At 42.9% G+C, this 24,621-nt stretch overlaps 1 long non-coding RNA gene across 2 annotated transcripts in view; it reads left to right on the top strand.

Moving 5' to 3' along the window:
- Positions 1–17,810: 17,810 nt before the first annotated feature.
- Positions 17,811–24,621, top strand: part of LOC123371768 — a 122,176-nt gene continuing 115,365 nt past the window's right edge. For both annotated transcript variants that reach the window (XR_006579949.1, XR_006579950.1), the window contains exon 1: positions 17,811–17,983. This is a non-coding gene — a long non-coding RNA (uncharacterized LOC123371768). The remainder of the gene's footprint in view (positions 17,984–24,621) is intronic.

Raw genomic sequence — 24,621 nt, 5'->3', positions numbered from 1 at the left:
ACTGGCAGTAGCCTTATACTGAGGTGAGGTGGGGCTAGAGGGTGGGGGTTCCCCTGGGAGGGGGAGACCCAAAGAGAAAGAGGTTACTGCTTGGGGGCAGCACCCCAGGAGGGACACGGGGGCCAGAGGATAGGCGGATCACCAGCCTGAAGAGGGCACTCCGGAGCTGGAACGAGGTAATTCCCCGAAGTCACCAGCAGGAGGCGCCGCAGGGGTGAGTCTGGCACATCTACAGTCTGATTGACCCAAACTGAAATATTTTGGTTTGTTAAATCAAAATGTTTCCACCTGAAATGATGCAGTGCCTCAGATCCCTGTTCTCCTCTGTGGTCTGGGTTCCATGACTGGACTACATCTCCCATCATATACCATGCTTTCCTCTTTGTCTGAACAACTGTGGTTCATCATACAAGTCCCATGGCCATGGTCATCATGGAAGATGTAAACTGGCCCACAGAGATATGAATTCATGAGATACGTGCACTACAGTTCTCATGAGGAGAGAACAGTGTGTGCAATGGAGTGTTTTGCTTTTTGTTTGGTTGTTTTTTTAAATGTACATGCTACTGCATGTTTGTTACAGAAATTAGATTAAAGACATGAGCCTTGTACTTGGAATAGAAGGTGGATAAGGTCTATGATGATCCTTCGTTCTTGTGGGAGTTTTGAAACCTTTTGTTTGTATCAGAAACATTCAAATGAAACATTTCCGACATAACTGAATTGACATTTTCAGAATTTTCCATTCTGTGCAAAAAATAGTGACATATTTTGACTTTTCATCCCAACAAATTTCAAAGAATCAGAATTCTCTAGAGGATGGATATTCTGATTTTTTTTAACCAACTCAGGAGGTATTTTGCTATGAATTATTTTTTGTTTATTGTGTGTCACTAGTATTCCTCAAGTTCTGTGCCTTGTACAGACAGTGAAGGGATGATGAAGAAAAATAGCAGCAACAGAAGAAAAATAATAAGGCATGAAGAGGGGTTCCCCAAGGGTCAGTCCTAGGACCAATCCTATTCAACTTATTCATAAATGATCTGGAGAAAGGGGTAAACAGTGAGGTGGCAAAGTTTGCAGATGATACTAAACTGCTCAAGATAGTTAAGACCAAAGCAGACTGTGAAGAACTTCAAAAAGATCTCACAAAACTAACTGCAGGGCCGCCCAGAGGGGGGGGGGGAAGTGGGGCAATTTGCCCCAGGCCCTGGGCTCCGCAGGGGCCCCCACGAGAATGGCCAAGGCTCCCTCCCTGGCCCGGCCCAGCCTCCGCCCCTCTCCCGGAGCCTCAGCGCATCCAGGGGCATCCCTGAACAACTGCAGCATGGCTCCGGTGGGGCTCCTGAGCTCCTCCCCGCTCAGAGCCGCGTGGTAAGGGGGCGGGGCTGCGAGCTCCAGTGGGGCCTGAGCTCCCTCCGCTCGGCATGGCGCTTGCAGCCCCGTCCCCTTACCACACAGCTCTGAGCGGGGAGGAGCTCAGGAGCCCCGCCAGAGCCACGCTGCACCGCTGTTCAGGGACGCTCCTGGATGTGGTGTGCTGAGGCTCCGGGTGAGGGGGGAGCCGGGGGTAAGGGGCGGGGGGGGCATGGATAAGGGGCAGGGAGTCCCGGGGACAGTCAGGGGACAGGGAATGGGGGGATTGGATCATGGGTGTTCCAGGGGTCTGTCAGGACTCGGTGAGGGGGTGGATAGGGATCGGGGTAGTCAGGGGACAAGGAACAGGGGTGGGGTCCCGGGGTGGTGGTTGGAGGAGGGTCTCTGGGGGACGGTGAGGGGACAAGGAGCAAGATGGGTTGGGGATTCTGAGGGGGGCAGGCAGTTGGGGGGCAGGAAGTGGGTGGGGGTCAGATATGGGGCAGGGCCAGGCTGTTTGGGAGGCACAGCCTTCCCTACCCTAAAGTTCATTCAGCAGTTTGAGGCTTGCAGAAGAGCCAAGCTGTTAGCTTTTCCATTAGGGCTACCATCCCTTTCACTTCTCAAATACCAAATTATAGTCTATATTTAATTTCAGTGCCATAGGGAGATTCATGTCAGGGGAGGGTAGCTTCATTTAAAATTAGCCACTGGGGGAGGGCTCACATGAGAAGAGCAATATCTACACCACCTACCTCCTTCCCAACCCTACCAAGGGAGACCCCCCCCTCCCCTGCATTCCCTGAGGCTTCAGAGGGGTTAATTCAGTGGTTCTCAAACTTCTGTACTGGTGACCTCTTTCACATAGCAAACCTCTGAGTGCGACCCCCCCCCATTAAATATATAAAAAAGTGTTTTCAGTGTATAACACTATTATAATTGCTGGAGGCAAAGCGGGGTTTGAGGTGGAGGCTGACAGCTCGTGACTCCCAGTAATAACCTCGTGACCCCCTGAGGGGTACCGACCCCCAGTTTGAGATCCTCTGGGTTAATTTAATTTTAGCACCCTGTGTCCATTCACATGCATGTGCTATTTTGTGCTTTTCAGTTTTCACAACATAGGCTCATCCCAGATTCTGGAACAAGCTGAAATGCTCAGTTCATGGAGTATGTACATAGTCTATACTAAAGACAAACCCACAGTAACCGTCTCCAGTTTGTGAGGGACCTCATGGAGCCAGTCTCTAGGAAACAGATAAATGCATGGAGGTTTAAGTTCATTAATGACTATTAGCCAGGATGGGTAAGGAATGGTGTCCCTAGCCTCTGTTTATCAGAGGGTGGAGATGGATGGCAGGAGAGAGATCACTTGATCATTACCTGTTAGGTTCACTCCCTCTGGGGCACTTGGCATTGGCCATTGTCGGTAGACAGGATACTGGGCTGGATGGACCTTTGGTTTGACCCAGTATGGCTGTTCTTATGTTCTAAGATAAATGAACTCAAAGTTATGGAGACAGCTATGAGTCAAGGAAGCCAGCAGAGTATCAGAAACCTGGAAAAATCTCTGACTGGATGGGCTCAGGCATTTGGTCACAAGCTGAGGTGGTTCAAAAGTTTTAGATTTTTTTTAAGCAGAATTTTTTTATTGTTTCTTTAAGCAATCAAACACAACAAGCAGCAAATATTTGGCCACACACTTCTGAAACCCAAAACCATATTCAGGTTTTGGCAGACTAATTTCAGCTTTTCAATTAAAAAAAACCCACACCCTGCTTTTTAAAAACCCCTAGTTTTCAATCCAAAAAAACTTTTGATGGAAAATATTTGTCCAACCCTTTTAATGAGCTTTAGTGCCTTTTAGCACTAGCTTATGCTGAGAACCAGTGATGCCTTGTAAAGAAGTTTTCTCAAAACTGGGTTTGTGCCGAGATGCAGAAGGTTTATTTTTCCAGGGCCGCCTGTGGGGGGCGGCGGGAAAGCAAGTGGGGCAATTTGCCCCGGGCCCCTCAGGGGTCCCCATGAGAATATAGTATTGTATAGTATTGCAATTTTTTTATGGAAGGGGCCTCCAAAAATTGCTTTGCCTCAGGCCCCCTGAATCCTCTGGGCAGCCCTGACTAAGTGATTGGACAACAAAATGGCAAATGAAATTTAATGTGGATAAATGTAAAGTAATGCACATTGGAAAAAATAACCCCAGCCATACATATAATATGATGGGGGCTAATGTATCTACAACTAATCAGGAAAGAGATCTTGGAGTCATCATGGATAGTTCTCTGAAGACGTCCACAGTGTGCAGCGGCAGTCAAAAAAGTGAACAGGATGTTAGGAATCATTAAAAAAGGGATAGAGAATAAGACGGAGAATATCTTATTGCCCTTATATAAATCCCTGGTACACCCACATCTTGAATACTGCATAGATATGTGGTCTCTTCATCTCAAAAACATTTTTTGCAGATGACACAAAGTTGAGGGGAGGGAGAGAGAGAGCTAAAATTCAGAGGGATCTTGATAAAGTGGACAGCTGGGCTATGGAAAACAACATAAAATTTGACCAAGACAAATGCAAGGTGCTACACTTAGGGAAGAAAAATCAAATGCACAAATACAGAATGGGGGAAAACTGGCTTAGCAACAGCACTGCTGAGAAGGATCTGGTAGTTGTGGTGGATCGCAACCTCAACATGCGTCGTCAATGCGATGCTGTTGCAAAAAAAGCACATGCAATTTAAGGTTGCATTAACGGTATGTCTATACTACGGGATTATTCTGATTTTACAGAAACTGGTATTTGGAAATAGATTGTATAAAGTCGAGTGCATGTGGCCACACTAAGCACATTAATTCGGCAGTGTGCATCCATGTACCGAGGCTAGTGTCGATTTCCGGAGAGTTGCACTGTGGGTAGCTATCCCATAGCTATCCCATGGTTCCCGCAGTTTCCCCCGCCCATTGGAATTCTGGGTTGAGATCACAATGCATGATGGGGCAAAAACAGTGTTGTGGGTGATTCTGGGTAAATGTTGTCAGTCAATCCTCCCTCCATGAAAGCAACGGCAGACAATCATTTCATTTTGCGCCCTTCTTTTCCCTGGATTTCCCTGGCAGACGCTATAGCATGGCAACCATAGAGCCCGTTCAGCCTTTTTTCACTGTCACCGTATGTCTACTGGATGCTGCTGACAGACACGGTACTGTAGTGCTACACAGCAGCATCCCCTTGCCTTTGCAAGTTAGCAGAGACCGTTACCAGTCATATTGTACCGTCTGTTCCTTTCATGGGTGCTCCTGGCTTGCCTCGGTGAGGTTGGCCGGGGGTGCATGGACAAAAATGGGAATGACTCCCCAGTCATTCCCTTCTTTAAGTTTTGTCCAAAGGTAGAGTCAGTCCTGCCTAGAACATCAGGCAAGTCTACTAAAGAACCAGAGAGGCAAACAGCCGCTCCGGGTCAGAGCCCCAGAGATCCTGCAGAAATGATGAGCTGCATGCCATTCTAGGGGGTGCCCCTGCAACAACCCCACCCATTGCTTCCCTCCTCCCCAACCCCTCCTGGGCTACCGTGGCAGTTATCCCCCAATTTGTGTGATGAAGTAATAAAGAATGCATGAATAAGAAACTGACTTTATTGCATCTGCAATCAGAGATAAAGGTGTGGGGGGGAGGCAGCCTCCAGCTGCTATGATATTCCAGGCAGGACTGAATCTCCAGGAGACAAAGCTTAAAGAAGGGAATGACCAGGAGTCATTCTCGTTTTTGCCCAAGCGCCCCCGGCCAATCTCACCGAGGCCAGCCAGGAGCACTCACAGGATGATGACAGATACCAGTCATATTGCACTGTCTGCCATCAGGAAGGGAAAGCAAAGGGATGCTGCTGTGTAGCGCTGCAGCACCATGTCTGCTAGCAGCATCCAGTAGACATACGGTGACATTGAAAAAAGGTGAGAAACGATTTTTTTCCCTTTTCTTTCACTCCACGCTGGGCAAACAGGAAATGAAATTCAAAAGTTCGCAGGGCTTTTCCTGTCTACCTGGCCCCAGTGCATCTGAGTTCAGATTGTTGTCCAGAGCGATCACAATGGTGCACTGTGGGATAGCGCCCGGAGGCCAATACTGTCAAATTGTGGCCACACTAACCCTAATCCAAAATGGCAATACTGATTTCAGCACTACTCCCCTCATCGGGGAGGATTACAGATATCGGTATTAAGAGCCCTTTATCGATATAAAGGGCTTTGTTGTGTGGATGGGTGCAGGGTTAATGCGATTTAACGCTGCTAAATTTGATATAAACTTGTAGTGTATGTTACCCGGGGTTCTTTCAACCCAAAGCTCTTGGTACCTTTACTTTGTGCGAGGAGGTGTCAGGAAATAAATCAGGGGAGACACGGCCGTCCGACCGATAGATGGCTGGCACAAACAGGACAACACGAGTGCTTTCGCTTAAAGCTAAACTTTACTTAGTCTCAAGCATTTACACACATCCACAACTAGTTAGTAAAACACCCCCAACCCTTGATAATTACCAAAGCTGAGAGTGATACAGCGGCAGCCCGTCTGCAGCTGGGGAACAGAAGATGCATCCAGAGGGAGAGGCCAGTCCCGAAATGAGTCCCACCTGTCTCAAGCTTTTTCCCCTTATTTATACATTAGTAATTGAAGAAACCTTGTTAAGTAAGCAGTTTTAATGATCGAGCAAGAGGTTCCTTCTGATTATTGATTAACCAGGTGTGGGTCTTTCCAGAGCCTGCAGCCTGGAGACACCAATAGACATTCCTGAGGGTACATCCTGCTCTTTTCAAATGCATATATCAGCAATTTTAGCACAATTCTTATCAGGAAGGATGTGGGGTCAAGCTGCCCTTTTGGTGGCACCCTAAACCCCCCTCCCCTCCTGCCTTGGTCAAGCTGAGACTTGCTTTTAACAGCTTGCTGACTAGGCTGTCTTTAACAATAAGCCATAGTGATTTCAGGCACTTTATTGGTTTGCAAAAGTCTCCCTGTACAGTGTAGATCAGGCCTAACAGGCATAGCATGCTGTGACACATGGCCAGAAAGGGTTAAGCAGCTTGCAGGCTAATTGACCCAGATTCAACCTTTGGGGACATATTGGTAGATAATGTTTGTGTTTTTGTGTGTTTACATATAGTTAGATTTGATGGAGCCATCCCTGTCTATGCTTTATTCTGTTAATTCAGAGATCAAAAGGAAATATTAACATTTAAAGGAACTGTAAACATAGTGATATCACTGTATTCATCCCTTTGCGAATGGTGGAAAACAGGCAATTGCCTTATGTTAATCGCTGTAGCTAATTACCAGTGATGCTTAGGAAATAGGTCTACTTCAAAGTCTCCATGATTCTCTATTGTTCACCTATGGACTCTGAGCTGTCAAAAGAAGGCCTGGAACTGTATAAAAATGTCTTGGGCCCTGATCCTTTCATCTCAGATCTGTTTGATGCTTCATTCAGAGGAAGCTGAAGTCATAAGGCTGTGATCTCCGGTACTATCTGGATCATCCTGAATATGAACTTTGGACTATAACCTATGGATTAATTCTGAAAGAACTCTTTGCAACTATGAAGCTCACCATCTCTATTATGAATCTGATCTCAGAACTATACTTATGTCTGTATGTATACTGATCTTTTAACCAATACTCTCTTTTCTTTTCTTTAATACATTTTAGTTTAGTTAATAAGAAATAGCTGTAAGCATGTATTTGGGTAAGATCTGGAATATTCATTAACCTGGGAGGTAATGTGTCCAATCCTTTGGGATTGGTAGAACTTTCTTATATGATGAATAAGATATTAATTAATCCTCATCATATTTGACTTGGGAGTCTGGGTGGAGGCTTAAATCTGGGTCGTTTTAAGGGAACTGTGTTGTTGGCTTCTGGGTAACCAGTAAGGTATTATAGAAGCTGTTTTGTGGTGATTTGGTAAATCTAAGCATTGGAATATCCATCGGATTGTCTGCTCCCTTCTTTGCAATTCACCCTAATTGAGCAACAACAGCGTGGCTCCCTGGTACTCCAGTTGCACGTGCAACTCATGGGAGGTGATAGTACCACTCTACTCAGCACTGGTTAGGCCTCAGCTGGAGTACTGTGTTCAGTTTTGGTTACCAAACTATAGAAAGGATGCAGGGAAACTGGAAAAGATCCAGAGGTGAATGACCAAGATGATCAAAGGGATGGAATGCAAGCCATATGAGCAAAGGCTGAAGGAACTGGGTATTTTTAGTTTGGAAAACAGGAGCTTAAGGGGGAATACAATGGCAATCTTCAAATACTTGAAAGGCTGTCATAACAAAGATGGAGAAAAGTTGCCCTCTTTTGCCACAGAGGGTAGGACAAGAGGTGATGGGTTCAAACTACAGCATAACAAATTTAGATTAAATCTCAGGAAAAACTTTCTAACTGTAAGAACAATAGGACAATGGAACAGACTGCCTAGGGAGGCCGTGGAAGCTTTTTCACTGGAAGTTTTCAAAAGAAGGCTGGATAGCTATCTGTCTTGGATGATTTAGACACAATAAATCCTGCATCTTGGCAGGGGTTTAGACTAGATGACTCTCGCGGTCCCTTCTAACCCTATGATTCTATGAAACAGAGTGGGGGGGAAAAGCACAGAAGTGAACTGACTTGCACAAAGTCACAGAGCAAGTCAGTGACAGAGGCAGCAAAAGAAGATGATGCAGATAGGTGCCTAGTGGATTTTCCATAGAAATACTTAAGTGAGTTAGGAGTCTAAGAATCATTTTCAAATGGGACCAAGGAGCCTGATTTCTGTTGAAATTAGTAGGGCTTAGGAGCCAAAGTGACTACATCACTTCAGAAAATGGGATATAGGTCCCTAAATCACCTAGGAGCTTTTGAAAAATGTATCCATGATCTGAAGGAACTGTGCACATTTTGATGATTGATTATGCATCTCTCTGTGCCCTCTCATTTCTCTCCCAAAATGGAAAATTCACAGTTCCCTGATCATTTTTGTCTCATGATATTTTCAGTAGTTCTCAGCATTTTAGGATCTCAAATAATTTCTGGTTTTTGTTTTTTTACTTGTTTGTTTTATTGGCTCTGACCCCTGAAATAAGAGTGTTAAGATGAATGAACACATCAGTAATACTGTGAAATGTATCAAGAATAAGTTTTCTGCTAGAATAAAAATATGCTAATTTAATATGCCATAGAAGCGTATTTGGATTTACTTGTTTGAGGGAAACCAGAAATATTTTTTTGCCAAATCAAGCACCAAAGAAGTTTTCCTTATCGCAAAATATTTCAATTATAAAACTATCTGCAAAAGTTTACTATGTGCAGCTCATAGATGCCTTTTGTACATTACTTGCCATAAACTTACAGACATTGGGCAAAATCAAATCTCATTTACATCAGTGAAATCAATGGAGTTACCCTGGATTTATATAGCTCAGACCATAATTTGGCCTCTTGACCCCGATCCAGCAATGAGCTTTTCGCATGCAGACCACTCTATCTGCACTGAGCTCATTTCAGGATGCTGAATGTAACAGTCATAATCATGGCAGTTATCTACAGATGAAAAGAAACTGGTAATGAAATTAGTATAGATATCAAAACCCAGTCATTCCAGTGCTAGAGTTTCTTCTTCTTACTGAAATTTCCCATAGTGCTTTTGAAATGCAGGGCAATACACACATATAAAAGGGAATCACATTGGTTCACTCTCACCTTCATATTGATGTATTGTCATTAGACTCTGTAATGGTAACATGACTGTAGTAGGTAAGTAACTTCCTTTCGTTTTTATTTTAGGACACCTATGAAAAAACATCTGGGTTAAATTCAGACTTGGTGTAACTATCTTCAGTGCACTTGTACAAGAGATTAATTTGGTCCATTTAGTGAAATGTTTCTAATTTGTTTGTATAGAGCTGAATCTCCTTTTTTAAACATTCTGCTCTAGCTGACATGCATGTTAAGTACTACAGCTGCAGCCATCTGTAAGAGCTTAGAATTAATTTTCCTCTTTATAGCTGTGGCTTATTTCATTCTGCCTTTCTTTATATTTGTCACACAGAAATCCTTCATTCCTGGAAAAAAGGTTGCAGTTACTTTCCTTTTTCAAGTAATCAATACAACTGTTACCAGTGTTACTTACACTAACTCCAGTATAAGCATTGTTGAAAGTAATTTACTGATATAGTAAATTATTTTTCTGTTAATTTTTTATTATACATATATATACACAAAATAGAACAAACATAGCAAATGATACATAAACTTCTCATAATGCATTCATCATTTGCTACCTAATCTTGGCTATACTTGAAACATTTTATTACATATTCAACATATAAATCAGTTATTTTCATTACCGCAATTTATAAACAAACGTTTATAAAAATCCAAGTAGCTAAACACAAATTATTAAGATAACATAAAACATTAGAAGCAAAGTTCAGAAGAGCAAGACAGAGACAAGGAGGGAAGGAAGGTAGGTAGGGGGGTCCCATACAATCAACAGGATCATTCAGATACTTCCAGGAAAGCATCCCATATCTCTGAGAATTTTTCTTGGGTATTTCTATTACAGTACACAATTCTTTCCATGGTGGCTAAACTTACGATGTCTGTGCTCCAGTCTTCAATTGCTGGTCTCTTTTTGGATTGCAGTTTTGTAGTACTAATCTTTTAGCAATTATTAGTGCTCTGCTTAGCCAAAGTATTTTTTCAGATTTATTCAGCTTCCAATTAACTTCCCTTAGGTTTATTATTACATGTTTAGCTTGTAACATATTTTTTTTCCTGTCAAATAAAATTAACTCTGTAATTATGTTCTGCCCAAAACATAAGGGTATAGGGGCAGTCCCAGAGCATATGGGCTAAATTAGCACCTGCTGAATCACAGTGCCAACATTTGTCTGCCTTAGCAGCGCTTGTTTTGAACAGTCAGAGAGAGTTCCAATGCATCCTCCGTATGATTTTTCTGCTGGATTAATCTGAAACAGAGGTCCAAGGAACAGTTTGGTGCACTGGCTAAAATTTGTTTCTATTGGTCTAGTTCCTCCTCCTATTTCTTTTTCAGGGAATCCATGTTTAATTCAAATTTGCTGGCCAAGTGTGTCTAGTGTTGCCACAGGTCTTGGCAAACTGGATAATTCTTGGAGAAATGAAAGCAGTTCAGCTGGGTCAGGGATAGCACAAGCATTGGGGCCAAACAGATGGGAGATGGCATGCTTAAACTGGATATATTGCCACTCCTTCTCAGGGCCGCCCAGAGGATTCCGGGGGCCCGGGGTCTTCGGCGGCGGGGGGGCCCTTCCGTTCCGGGACCGCCAAAGTGCCCCGAAGACCCGCGGCGGGAGCCCCCCACCGCCGAATTACCGCCGAAGCGGGACCGCTGCCGAAGCGCAGCCCGGTCTTCGGTGGTAATTCGGTGGCGGGGGGCGGTCCCCGCCGCGGGCCTTCCGGGCACTCAGGCGGCGGGTCCCGGAACAGAAGGGGCCCCCCGCCGCCGAAGACCGGGCTGCGCTTCGGCGGCGGTGGGTCCCGGTCCCGCCCCCGGCCCCGACGGTCCCGCTCCTCCCCCCCGCCCCGGCCCCGGCCCCGGCCTCTTACCGAGCACGTCCCCGGCGGGGCCTGAGCTCCGTCCCGCTCAGAGCCGCGTGGTGAGGGGGCGGGGCTGTGAGCTCCACGCCGAGCGGAGGCAGCTGCCCCGCCCCCTCCCCACGGCGCTCTGAGCGGGGCGGGGCTCAGGCCCCGTTGGAGCTCCCAGCCCCGCCCCGCTCACCACGCGGCTCGGATCGGGGCGGGGCTCAGGCCCCGCCAGAGACGTGCTCGGTAAGAGGCCGGGGCCGGGGCGGGACCGTCTCTGAGCGGGGCGGGGCTCAGGGGCCCCGCCGGAGACGCTGAGGCTCCAGGAGAGGGGCGGAGGCGGGAGCCTCCGCTCTTCTCTTGGGGGCCTCTGCGGAGCCCGGGGCCCGGGGCAAATTGCCCCCTTTGCCCCCCCCTCTGGGCGGCCCTGCTCCTTCTAAGTCTCTAGACTGAGCCTTTTTTGTAATATTGCAAAAGGGAGGAAGGTATCATGTTCAATTAATTGGCTGATGGTCAAAATTCCTTTCCTAATCCAATCTGGCCAGATAATGGGATTGCCTTCTATAAAGAGTTTTGAGTTACCCCAGACGGAGTCCTTGGTATGTAGAAGGGGGTGATTTTTATATTTCGTAAACATTGTACCAAGTATTTCTGGCTGCCACAATAGCTGGTAATTGTTCTGTAGGGAATCTATAATAATCTGGGTGCAGCGCATTGGGAAGGGGTAAAGGAGCAACCAATTCTGCTTCCAACTGGAGCCAATCCAGGGCTCTACAGCATGAGGGAACAAGGCCCTGTGCTACTTAGCTAAGAGTTATTGCTGATGGTAAAGTTTAAAGTTGGGAAATCTAAAACCACCTGTTTTGACAAGGAGCTGGAATCTTTGTAATGAGATTCTGGGTTTGTTATGAGAACCCAACAAGAAGGTCCTCAACATGTTGATTTTGATAAAATAAAAGGGAGGAACATGGACAGGGAGGGAATTCAGAATAAAAAGGATCCTGTGGCATTCACTGTGATTATGTTCATTTCCCCCCGCCCCCACGGAAGAGAGGCAGTGTGCGCCATCTATTTAAATTGTTTGCTAACTGCATGATTAATGGGGCTAAATTAACCTTGATTACATTTTTAATATCCTTGGGGAATGGGATGCCAAGATATCTGAGGTTTGTCAGTTGCCATCTTAGTGTCCCTGTAGGAGAGCCACTTCCAGCTAGATCCAATGAGATCTTCATTGCTTCCGATTCATCCCAATGTATCTTGTAGCCAGAGTATTTACCACAGTTAGCTCATGTTTGTAGGATACATAAAATAGATTAATCCTGGTTTTTAATAAATAGGGTGATGTCATCTACATATAGAAGAATTTTTGTCTCCTGAGTCCCAGATTTGATCCCTTGAATCCCTCGGTGTTCCTTGATTGGTACTACAAGTAATTCTAATGCTGGATTGACCAGGAGGGGAGAGAGGAGTCTTCCTGTCCAGTTCACCAAAACAGATCAAACGGATAGGGGAATAGTGTGCTATTTGTTAGGATGTGAGAATTGGGATTAGATTATAACAGTTTCATCCACAAAATAAAGGATTTCCCAGAAACACATACTGCCAGTTCACTCTGTCAAAGGCTTGCTCTGTATCGAGTGAAATGATTGCATGGGAATTTTTAGAATGTTAGTAGAATGTCATAACATTAATCAACTAATATGTGTTATCTGAACCATGCCTTTTTTAAAATAATTCCCACTTGATTGGGTCACTTATTTTTTTTTTTAAAGCCGCTTAGCTAATATTTTTGAAAGTATTTTTATATCAGTATTGATTAAAGAGAGAGGTCTATAGCTATTACACTTTTGCACATCCTTACCTGGTTTAAGTAGTACAGTAATGAGGGCTTCCCTCACAGTTGGAGGCAACATACTTTTCTTTAAGGCATCTTGGTAAATGTATAGCAGTTTAGGCTCCAGAATTTCTTAGAGACTTTTGATAGAATTCTATTTGTACTCCATCAGGGGCTGGGTCTTACCCAGATCCATTTCCTCCATGGCCTTATTTCCTCTGACTGTAAGGGAAAGGCCAGTCTGCTGATCTTTTGAGATTTGTGAGAGGTTAGGAGTTCTAACAGAATTATTCAGCTCTTCTTGGTCAGGAGGTGAATCATTATTGTAAAGAGCTGGTAGAATTTCAAAAATTGATCTTATCTATTTGATTAGTAATAACCCACCCTTGTTCTGACTTGAGTAATACTATTCAGGACCTTCTTAGGGGGGAGGGATAACTCAGTGGTTTGAGCATTGGCCTGCTAAACCCAGGGTTGTGAGTTCAATCCTTGAGGGGGCCACTCAGGGATCTGGGGCAAAAATCAGTACTTGGTCCTGCTAGTGAAGGCAGGGGGCTGGACTCAATGACCTTTCAAGGTCCCTTCCAGTTCTAGGAGATAGGTATATCTCCAATTATTACATTACCTTTGACCTCTCATTTTAAATCTATATGTGAGAATTTTCCCTGTTCTCTCTCCCTCGACTCCCAGTTTGTTTGAATCTTTAAAACAGTAAATTCAGCATGTGTTGAAGTCAATCTATTTACTTCATACCGAAGACTGATTAATTTTTTAAGATTTCCTTGGGAGAGAGAGTTTGCACATTCTAAATCCATAGCTTTAAATTGTTTGGTTAATTCCAGGAGCCATGCCAGGATAATCGTCTTTCTATCTACTGAGTAGGAAATGATCCTGCCCCAGCTTTTAGTATATCCCGTAGGATGGATCAGGATATCTCTGGTGAGTCATTTGTTTCAAAGACAAAAACATTTCTTCAGTAACATAGTTTTAAAATTTTTATCTTTCCAAAGAGAGGAGTTCAGTCTCCATCTTTTACAAGTCAAATTTGTCTCAGGAGGAGAAAATTATAATATCACTGGTGCATGATCAGAGATCATGATAGACTTGATTTCATTATCTGGCACTGAGTCCACCAGATTCATAGAAATCAGGAAGAAATCTATTTCTGACTATGTGAAATGTGGGGAGGAAAAAAGTAAAATCCTCCATTATAGGGTTCTGTAACCATCATACATCTTTTAACCCCAATTTATCTACATAATCTTCTATAATATTTCTAGCATGTGATTGTGTAGGCTGGGGATGTCCAAGTGTCTAAAAAGGGGTCCAACACCCCACTAAAATCTCCTGCTATAATGATTGATTCTAGTGGGATATTAATTAATTTGGAAAATACTTGTTGGAAAAAACTTGGATCACCTTTATTGGGTCCATATATATTAATTAGGGTATGTATAGAATCAGAGATCCTAGCCTTCACCAGCACAAATCTACCATCCTCATCTTTATTTACATCTACAATTTGTAAATTGAGTCTTTTGCGATACAATATTGCTACACATTTGGAGGAGAAATGGTTAAATACTCCTACTCCTATCCATCCCCCTCCTAAATTTCTCTGCCTTCAAGTCATAAAAGGTAAGTTTTCTGAAGGACAATAATATCTACTCTTAGGCCTGGTCTACACTAAGAAGGGGGTTCGAATTAGGGTACGCAAATTCAGCTATGTGAATAGCGTAGCTGAATTCGAAGTACCCTAATTCGAACAACTCACCCGTCCACACGCGGCGGGGTCGAACTCCACGGCTCCCCCGTCGACTCCGCCAACTCCTTCTGCCGAGGTGGAGTACCGGAGTCGACCGCGGCGCTTCCGGAGTTCGAACTATCGCGTCTAGATCAGACGCGATAGTTCGAACTCCAAAAAGTCGAACTCTCCGCATCGAACCGGCAGGTAAGTGTAGACGTACCCTCAGTGTTTTCAGATGGATGAAAAGAAGTGGTGGAAATTGATGAAGGCTAACTTAAAAAAATACATAACTCTTATCCAAACAGAAATAGGACCTAAATTCAGGAGGTTTACGAGGTGTAGCCTTGCCTCACTCACTCCCCCCACATACCCAAACAGGGGTATAATTGGATTCTATTTAGCTTTATAAAGAAAAAAAAATCGACTATCCAGGGAGGGCATGGTTTCTGCACTATGCGCAACAAGACAAAAGGACTGGGGGAAGAACGCTAGTGTCTAAACTTAAGAACATGTTTACAGTGGATGTATAAGAAAGTTATACAAATTGTTTAAATTACCTTATTCTTACATAATTGGATCACTGGCAGATAAGGGTTCATTGGCAGAACAGTTCTGCCTAAACTTTGCTCCTTAGATAGAGCCTTGTCCACACAAGATTATGTAGAGTGAACTCCATTGCCCAATAGCTATGTTGGTAGTCCATCGCTGACAGTGAGGATGATATTGTCACAGTTCTCATCCGTGGCTACTCATATGGCCCCGAAGTCCGAATGCTGATGCACAGAGTCGGCTGCACTGAGGGCATGGAAGTCTGTTTTTTATGATGTGGCTCTGTGGCGCCTTTCACATGCAGCCTGGAGATGAATTTGTCGATCCTGCTCAAACCTGTCAGATACCACCAGTGAGTCCTATTCTGAGCCATTTGCTCAAGTTCTTTGGGATTGATGCCAGCGCACTAGACACTGTTCAGTAGTTATATCAGCAATGTAAATCAGTGTAACATTTAGTTCAACTCCCTTAACAAAAATAAAAACTAAAGAAAAGCAGCTGAACTAATATGATTGGGAAAAAACCTGACAATATGTTGAGGAAGAGTCAATGCTGGTTTTGTAAAGGGAAATCATGCCTCACCAATCTATTAGAATTCTTTGAGGGGGCTGGGTCAACAAATACGTGGACAAGGGTGATCCAGTGGATATAGTGTATTTGGACCCTGTCAAAGGCTTTCTGAAAATCCTTCACCAATTGCTCTTAAGAAAAGTAAGCAGTTATGGGAGAAGAGGCAAGGTCCTCTCATGGACCAGTAACTTTTAAAGAGATAGGAAACAAAGGGTAGGATAAGTAATCAGTTTTCACAGTGGAGAGAAGTAAATAGCCGGGTCCCCCAAGAAACTGTACTGGGACCAGTGCTGTTCAACATGTTCATAAAGGATCTAGGAAAGAGGGTAAACAGTGAGATGGCAAAGTTTGCAGATAATACAAAATTACTCAAGATAGCTAAATCCAAAGCTAACTGCAAAGAGTAATGGGGATTTCACAAAACTGGGTGGCTGGGCTACAAAATGGCAGACAAAATTCAATGTTGATAAATGCAACCTATTTGGAAAACATAAATACCAATTATAAATACAAACTGTTGGGGTCTAAATTAGCTGTTACCACTCAAGAAAGAGTTCTTGGAGTCATTGTGGATAGTTCTCTGAAAACATCTGCTCAGTGTGCAGCAGCAGTCAAACAGGCTAACAGTATGTTAGGAACCAATAGGAAAGGGATAGATAATAAGACAGAAAATATCATAATGTCACTATATAAATCCATATTGCATGCAGTTCTGGTCTCACCATCTCAAAAAAGTTATTGTAGAATTAGAAAAACAGGTGCAGAGAAGGACAAAAAATGATTACGGGTATGAAATAGTTTCCATACAAGGAGATATTAAAAATACTGGATTATTCAGTTTAAAAAAGAGATGACTAAGGGGGGATACAACAGATGTCTATTTACTCATGAATGGAGTATAGAAAGAGAATGGAAAAGTGTTATTTATCTTCATAACACTAAGGGTCACCCAATGAAATTAATAGGCATCAGGTTTAAAAGAAACCTGTGAAGTAGTAATTCCTCATAACACACAGTCAATCTGTGGAACTCATTGCCAGTGGACACTATGAAGACTAGAAGTATAACTGGGTTCAAAAAAGAATTAGATAAATGGAGGATAGATCCCATCAATGGCAATTAGCCAAGATGATCAAGAATGCAACCACATGTTCTGGGTGTCCCTAAGTCTCTGACTGCCAGAAGTTAGGACTGGATGACAGGAGATGGATCTCTTGAAAATTGCCCTGTTGTGTTAATTCTTTCTGAAACAACTTGCACTGACCATTGTCAGAAGACAGGATACTGGGCTAGATGGCAAGTATCAGAGGGGTAGCCGTGTTAGTCTGGTTCTGTAGAAGCAGCAAAGAATCCTGTGGCACCTTATAGACTAACAGACGTTTTGCAGCATGAGCTTTCGTGGGTGAATACCCACTTCTTGCATCCACTGGCTTGCATCCGAAGAAGTGGGTATTCACCCACGAAAGCTCATGCTGCAAAACGTCTGTTAGTCTATAAGGTGCCACAGGATTCTTTGCTGCCTGGGCTAGATGGATCATTGGTCTGACCTAGTATGATCATTCATATATTCTTATTCTCATACTAACATATTCTCAGTAATGTGGTAATTCATAAGCAGCAATAACAATTATTCTTGGACAGGATATTAGGATATCAAATTTCTTTACAGTTAGGGAACTGAAAAGATTCACTGTTAAACAATGTAACAAAGATTTCAGTTTAGACTTGGTATCTTTTATGAGTAGTTTAGCACAAATGAACTGAATGTGTCTAGATTCCCTATAAACCTAGAATCTAGGAAATTAGATGGGGATGAAACAAAGTACAATTATGAGAGGTGAAGAGAAGAATTGGAGACAGATACTAGAACGGGGAGTGCCTCAGACTGAAAACAAAAAATCATACTGCTCTGTTGAGCCTTGCCAATCCATGGGACTAAACAGAAACCAGGTCTTGTGAGGCAACTAACTTGGAGTCACGATCTGGAATCATGGGGAGGCGGGGAGGGGTTAAGGCGGCCACTCATATGTACCCAGAATACCGGACATTCCAGCACTTCTGGGAACAGCATGAGCCCACTCCGCCAACATGACCTCATACACAAGGTTCTTGTGACATCACGCCGCATGAAGGACATTATTTTCAGGAGCCCACTGCCCTGCTCTGCTGGTGTGACCTCGCACTCACCATGCATATGAGTCCCCCATTCAATACCAAAATCCACATGGGCAAAGCCACATCCAGTTTTGTCCCAGTACTGGACAGGGGACAAATCAGCCATAAAGAGGACTGTTTGATAGAAAACTGGACAAGTAGCCTCCCAGGATGGGGTAGGTGCTCCCGAGGCCCTGAAATCACAGGAAATGGGGCAGGGTAGGCACTCTCAGTGCCCTGGAATCATGGTGGGTTGGGCAAGGTAGGTGGGATCCTTTTTCCCACCAGCTGTCTCACAAGCCAGATCCCTCTGTTGGTGAATCCAGGAAAGTTCAAAGAAATAAAACTGAGGGAGGAGACAAAGTGGTGAGTTTTCACTGTGCCATTTGTTGCTAGGCTAAAACTGAATTCCAGCAAAACAGTGACTAGTCTGACGAAGTGGGTATTCACCCATGGAAGCTTATGCTCCAATACATCTGTTAGTCTTAAAGGTGCCACAGGACTCTGTTGCTTTTTACAGATCCAGACTAACACGGCTACCCCTCTGATACTAGTCTGGTAAAGTTGCTTTAATTCAGCCTGTCTGTATCTTCTGCAGGGGTCTTTACTTGAGAGATCAGACTCCTTTCAGTTTCTTCTGCTGTCACAGAACTAGGCATTTTACCTTCCTTTCTAACTTTGCAAGTAGCAGGGAAGGAAATGAAGTCTGAACCCAATCCTTTGGCTAGGGCTCATGGTCTATTGAATGTAATCCTCTTTTCCACCATGTCATTGATGTAATCTGGGAATGTCATCAGCCGATGTCCGTTCCATATTAGACTTTTAAGTTCAGAGGCTTTTTAAAGAATGAGTTCCTTAACATTGTATTTTAAAAATCTTAGTTATGGCCCAGGACTTTGCATTTGGAGAGGGTTTGGGTGGAAGGGAGTGGTGGGCTCTCTCCATATCTAAGTTGTGGTCAGAGGGAGAGAGACAAAAGTCCTGACAAAATGGTGGAAAAAAATCCCACAAGCCTCCCTCTTTTCCAGCTCCTATGGGAGACCCACAATTCTGAGATTGTTTCTCTTTGATCTTCCCTGGAGTTCATTAACCTTCTCCTGCAGTGCTTTAATAGTCCTTTCCTGTTGCTCTGCAGTTATATTCAGAGTACTCACTGTGTCTTCTAGTGAGGAGATTCTGTTCTCAGCTTCCTCTGGTCTTGATGCCAAACCTTGCAAATCTGCTTTATGTGTGAGTAATATTTTTGATCTCAGTAATATCTTCAGATATTTTTCTTAACATATAGTCTGTTCACTTGAAATTTGTTTCAGCCAGTCCATAATTTCATCTGGTGTCAGAGGAGAAGCCTCTCCCTGGTCAGCCAGAAGTCCTGAAATAGTAAATTAAACCAGAATATCAAGTGAAATTTCCCTGTTTCTCTGGTGAAGACTTGAGTATAGGAAAAAAAAATACAGAAAAAGAACATTATGGCGAGGCAGTTGGAGTAGAGAAATTAATAAGAAAATCAATTGATTAGTAAACATTTTCCTAGGTTTTCCTAAAGGAAATTTATTTTGTTAAACATGAGATATGTTGCTCTTTGAAGAGAAAAAAAACATAGTTCATGATTTTATGCAACTCTTTTGCTGTCCAAGTATATTTAAAATTGTACATATGAACACTGGGCAAACACCTTTCCTTCCATGGAAAAACTTATATAATAATGTTTTGAAATTACGATAAAGAACATGCACTGCAGTTTGATCGGATCCTGATTCAGGAAAGTATCTCTATGCAGAACAGGAGTTAAAGTTAAGCATGTGCACAACTGTTGCCTTGAATATGGATGAATTTAAGCACATGCTTAAATGCTTTTCTGAATCAAAGCCTTTACCCTCCCTGCAGAAAGACGAACAGCGTGAGATGGCACAGCATGGGCCTTGGAAGCATGTTGATCTTTAGGACTCACCAAGAGTCACACTCACTGCCCAATGCTACAGGTGTCAATCTATTTTCACAAATATGTTGCACTTCTACTTGCTGTTCAGTGGCTGCTTCATTGGTTAGGATTCCCATTTGTCACTTGCACACTGTTGCATGCTGGCATTACCTCCCACTCTGGGAGGTGCAGAAGCCACAGAGTGGGATTTGATGCAGCTCCCTGAAGCAGTAAAATAGCAATTTGATGGTGATTGCTATCTATTTTAGATTTTTGTAATCCCCCCCTCCTTGCTATAATAGCTAATGCATTTATCTTCCCAACACCGCAATGAGGTAGGGAAGTGCTATGATCCCCATTTCACAGATGGGGGAACTAAAGACCAGAGAGACTTTAGTGGCTTGCCCAAGGTCACACAGAAAGTCTGTGGTAGAGCAGAGAATTGAACTCAAATCTCCCATGTTCTAGGCTAGCAGCCTAACCATCCTCCTTTTGCTATGGACACCTTCACTATGCTTTCTTTGTGCCCCACTTCTCCTCCCACACACACACCCTTTAATACACAGAGTGGCCTCACACAGGCTGCTGGCTGCTTGGCAGAATCAGGAGAGAGCAAAGAGCATAGCCACTGCACTCCTTCTCTGTGCTCCCTGGCCACACTTGTGTCATTGGTGGGCATTTTTCCTCTCTGTGCCCTCGTACAGAGGGGAATATCTCATACATTACCATAAACTTCATAATAGTTTTATATGAAATATTCAAACTTAAACCTGTTGGAAGGAGGAAGTCTTTTCCTCAGGGTTGAGATGCAAAATTGTATGTAAACGACACTTCTTTTAGAAGCTATGTGCAGAGGTATTATATCCCCATTTCATTCGGCATCTAATGGGTTTCACATAACTGAGATAAGTGAATTATTGGTAACTACATTTTCCTGAACAAATAAATCTACTGTTTGATGCAGCACTGTAAATAATAAATCTATTGAACCTGTTTACACACTACCCTTCAAAGAAGAGTGAGAATACCCTATGTATTTTAGTGCTAGAATATCTTACATTACTCATGCATTACATATAGCATAAGAGAGAACCATTTCTTTTATTCTATATAGCATCCTTAAAGGTGAAATCCATCCATGTGGTAAGAAGTGTCAGTTGAATATGAAATTATAGAAATGTCCATTTTAATGAAAAATGCTCTATATAGTGTTATCCCTTGGCCCAAGCAGATAACCGTCATTCAGGACCTACCTGGGTTGTTTCCAATAGGAGGTGAAACTGATTATACTAATCAGGTAGTTCTTTCCAGCAATTCTGCCCAAAAGAAGATCTCTTTCTTGGCTTGCTTCCAGGACCATGGTACTGGGCATCTCTCCTTGTTTGCTCACTTTCTGGGTGCTTTTATTTCTCTGGGCTGTTCTACACTAAAGTTATAAGTCAACCTAAGTTACGTTACTTCAGTTACATAACTGAAGTCAACATAAATTAGGTCGACTTACAGTGGTGTCTACACCGCGCTGTGTCAACGGAAGATGCTTACTTACCTTCCGCCTCTCGGGAAGGTGGAGCACAGACGTCGACAAGAGAGCGCTCTGCCATCAACTTAGCTTGTCTTCACCAGACCCACTAAATCGACTCCGCTGCATCAATCGCAGCAGTGCTGATTTAGCCGTAAGTATAGACAAGCCCTCTCACACGCAGGCATGCACAGATCCACCAATCAGTTCTCCACCCCCTGAATTTTTAATCAGTTGCAGGGAAACTTCTTGGGCCACATGACTCAGCTTTGAGGTCTCTAAAATTTTTCATGTCTCTTTCTCTAGACCTTGAAAGGTACCTCTTAGGCTTATTTGTGAAGGAGGCACTCTGTGCACAGGACTATGCCTCTCACTTCAGTACAGAAAAAGATGGGGTTCAAACTTGGATTGGAACACAGAACCTTAGCCTACCCACTGTTGCAAGGAGCAGTCTTAAAGCCTCTGTTGCAAAAGAGAATGATGTTAGGTCCTTTAGGTGGTAAGACAATGAGAAAATACTCTCTGCCAACACCTTGTGAGAGTGTCCTGCCTCGCGATCCATCGAGTGAGTTGGAGCAGAAGGGGGCTATAGGGACCAGGAAATGTTGCCTTGTTCTCTGTCCTGCTTGGATTATCTCTGCCACTGATTTATAGCTCTGACCTATCCACTTGACAATGTAACTAGAAGTCTGAATTGTTGAGATGAGAGAAGTTTACACTTGCACTAATAATACGACAGTGAGTAAGACTTGTTGTGACCACTGTCATTTGGCCCAGTTTACAAAAGAGTTGAACCCTCCCTTTGACCAGGACTATAATTAGAGGCCCTCAACTTCTCCAATTCAACAAGAGACTTGAAGGAAAGCCATTTCTAAGACCCAACAGACAGTTTTTGTAAATTAAACTACCCTATTTTAATCTGTCTTTCAGACTAAGGAACATTATAACAAATATGTCATCCTCACTGATTCTACTTGGCCTATTATAATGAGCCTGGCAATGAAACCAACAAACAGACAATCTTGAACACAATAGATGATTTTCAATGGCTTAGAAGTCTTTAGATGTTATAAACTATATGTGCCAGCCTGTGAGTAAAGAGTAGGTGTTTTGATACTTGTACGCTTTTAATTTTTGCAAAATCATTAACAAAATATGGGCTGGACACCTGCCACAAAGCTAATTTGAACATGATGAATAGCATGTTTATTCCAAAATTTGCAATATATTCTGTTCTATAATTTTGCATGACATCCCATAGTACTGAGCTGTAGTTACACTGTTATTTGTGAGTGTGAGTACAGTAGTTAAGTGGGTTTAAAATCCTGACTCTGTCAGTCTGGGCAGATTCTTTAGGGTATTTTAAACTTATTTATTTGTTTTAATTTAGGCATCTCAATAATGTAAAAATTAATCCTTTAGAAAGTGATGACAAATGGACACAGCTTCTGCTCTCTCTCTCTCCCAGCTGTAGGCTTTATATTGTGCTTACTCTGATTGGAAGCTTTGATCAGTTGAGCATAAGAATGCCCGTAAAAGCCAGTTGGAGCAAAATGATAGAATCCTGCAAAAATGACCACCAGAAATGACACCAGATGGACATACAATTAAATGTCCCCAAATAAACTTGCCATCTGACACCAATGCCAACCTAGCTCCTCTGGAATCTGCTTCAGGCTTGCAGAGTGAGTGGGTCCAAATTACTACAGATGTGGGCATCATGACTCTCATATCAACTATGACCAACATTTCCTGTTCAGTTGTGACTTTAAGCTTGTATACTCCTAGAGTGTGTTATCTGGGACAGGGACTATCACAATGAAACTAATAAGGAATAAACAGAATAGGACCTAAAATGATTGTGCTAAATAAGTGGAAGGAAATAGGGTGACCTCAGATTCATCTCTGTCTTTTAATATCCCATTTGGCAACACAATCAGAAAACATTCTATTTGACTTGCCCTTTTCCTTTGGCTCTCTTGGGTTTTGTTTATTTAGGCTTTTACATAACTAGAATAGAAAATGCTCCTCTTACTCTTGAGTAAACAAAAGCTAATTTACATTGTTAGCAATCTTTTAAGTGTGGATGTTATACAACATATAGGAATGCTTTGTGCTTGCTGAAAAGGGCAGACTTCATCTAAAAAAAAATTGTTTCCGTTCTGTGGCATTAACATACAGTATCTATTCCCCTTTAAACAGATAGGCTGACTCAAATTCTCAGTCCCCAAATGCTTCTGTTGAAATTTGAGAGTGGCTATAACCCAGTCACAGCTTTTACAGGTTCATAATAGACTCTCACCCTTGGTTAAAGGAAGAAAGAATCTCCCTAACAGTCAAAAGAACGGCAATATTCTTTGGAAGGTGATCATGTCACAGTTGCACTTTATTGCCATAATATTTTGGAATATATCAATCACATAGTCAAATCTTTAAAGAAAAAACATGTCTCATAACCATTCAAGTACATGTTGTCATGCAAGACTGCCCACTTTTAATTATTAGCATAAACTTTTCGATCTTGTAAACCAAGAGGTAAATGGCATACAGTGATGCACTTGGTTCTTTGAAGACCTAAAGATAAAGATGTTTTCCTGTATTTGGGCAAGTCCATTAAAAACTTTATTGCCAATGTCACTAGACTTTTTACTGCTACACAACTCAGGTCCAGTTTCTCTGCTGTTGACTCTAGAATAGCTGTGGCACTTTATATGAGTAGAGGATGTAGCCATCAGTCACAAGCTTCTCAAAGTCCTGGACTAAATTCATGGCTCTAGTCTCCTTTCTGTTAGGTCCTGTTTAGTTGAGTGGTCCGAGTGCCATTCTGTCTACAGCGGATGACGTTGCTGGCATGCTGCAAGTTTGAAATCACTTCTAATAACACTTGCTCTTGAGGTATTTCTGTCCCCTCAGAGGCTTGATTTTTTTCATTGGCCTGTATCTTGTGCTGTCATTTACACCAGTAAAACACCACCAATATGACATGGTAGCATTTGCACAAGTATGAATGATTACACAAATTGCAAGGTCATGGTATAAAGGGCCCCAATATTTTATGAAGTGGTTTAATAATATCATGCTTCATCTGCAAGGTACTTTCCTGGTTTATATTAGGTGCCAAATGATTATCATATCTCTGTACTTTTCACATGAGAATCAGAATCTGAAATGTCATTCCGGTTTCTTTTGGTATTGCTACCAAAAAGGCACGATCTGTATCACTAGTGAGAGATCTTAACTTTGGTGATTCTTTCTTAATATACTGGCTCTGATTCACCACTAACTGACTTCAGTTTTCTATTGGAGCAAGTCTATTCAAATTAAAGGAGTTATACCAGCATAAAACTGGAGTAACACAATGATGAACTGAGCCTACT

The sequence above is a fragment of the Mauremys mutica genome, chromosome 5 (genome assembly GCF_020497125.1).
Source record: "Mauremys mutica isolate MM-2020 ecotype Southern chromosome 5, ASM2049712v1, whole genome shotgun sequence".
Taxonomy (NCBI): Eukaryota; Metazoa; Chordata; order Testudines; family Geoemydidae; genus Mauremys; species Mauremys mutica.
The sequence above is the reverse complement of the archived record's forward strand: the minus strand, read 5'-3'. Positions and strand labels throughout refer to the sequence as shown.